Source organism: Penaeus monodon, chromosome 21, assembly GCF_015228065.2.
Source record: "Penaeus monodon isolate SGIC_2016 chromosome 21, NSTDA_Pmon_1, whole genome shotgun sequence".
Classification (NCBI taxonomy): domain Eukaryota; kingdom Metazoa; phylum Arthropoda; class Malacostraca; order Decapoda; family Penaeidae; genus Penaeus; species Penaeus monodon.
Window position 1 is genome coordinate 26,682,464 of NC_051406.1, and position 1,220 is coordinate 26,683,683.

Here is a 1,220-nt window from a genome sequence, read left to right on the forward strand (position 1 = left end):
ATTTGCCAGCACTTCGAGAGATGCAGCGATGAGGGCCCCGTAGGCTACCGCTTCCGATTTTAGAAACTGCCCTCTAAGCTATTCCCCCCAACGGCAAACAAGCATCGTCAGCCCGGGACCCTTCGCTTGTTACTGCTGTAAATCACAAAATCCCGGCCGGAGAGCATGTCCCCCTTTAGCAGCAGTCAAAAAAAATACTGGGTCATCATATGCAAAAATGATGGCTCGGAAGTGAAAAAAGACAACAGGCTAATACAGCTCAGCTGGACATAAGAGAGACTCCCTATAGATTTTAAATGTCTGCCGATTTCCCTTACAAAAAACTAAGTGCAAAACTACCCAAAAATTTCCCCGCTTGGCAAAAAAGTGATAGATGCGGTCTCTTAAAATTGTTCGTCCTGCATTGACCTGTCTGTGCGAGAACCAATCTCCTCAATCCACATAACCAAATTTTTTACCCTTGACGAAACTGAAATCAGTTGGAAAAAACCCCTTAAATTTATTGAGTATAACCTAGAATGTATGATATCCCAGGGATGATGGGGCAACCAGACAAAGTCATCACCCTCATCAAAGCAATGTATGAGGGATCGCCAACATTGTTAAAGTTCTCTTGTTCCTAATCGTACTAGGTGTGGTGTTTGCTGTTTCAATGCCTGGTTGTCGCCGAATCTTGTAGGACTATTAGACCCATGTCACGGACCAACGCAAACCACGACCTTTCAACAGAGCCAATCTTGCTGAACACCTCGCCCCTGGAAAAGCTGGACTCGCTCACCTACCTGGGGGGCCAAAATGTCCGTCAGTGCATCTGGAAGAAATGAACATATCATGGTAAGGTCACTGTCCTTATGTCAAATTTGCTGCCTGTGAAAAATATCTGGTCTAACATTATCCACTAAACTGAAGGTCTGAAGATGTTCTGCTCAGGTTGGGTAATCCAAAAATATGCAGAGAGGACCTCCTTCACAGACACGTCACTGATACTGGAAATCCTACGTATGGATAAGTGATGTCTAGTTAAAGTGGCCTTTACGGCAGACCCTGCACCCCCTATAACTTCACCAGAAGTGGACCATCCTGAAAGGGTCTGGCCCCCCTGAAACTGCGGCACATTTACGTTAGTGGAGCAATGGCTGGAGGCATATTCCTATTGACTATGCTTCTAATCGCCTACAGTGGAGAATGTTCTTGAGATCTCAAGAGTTGTGGGTGCAAGC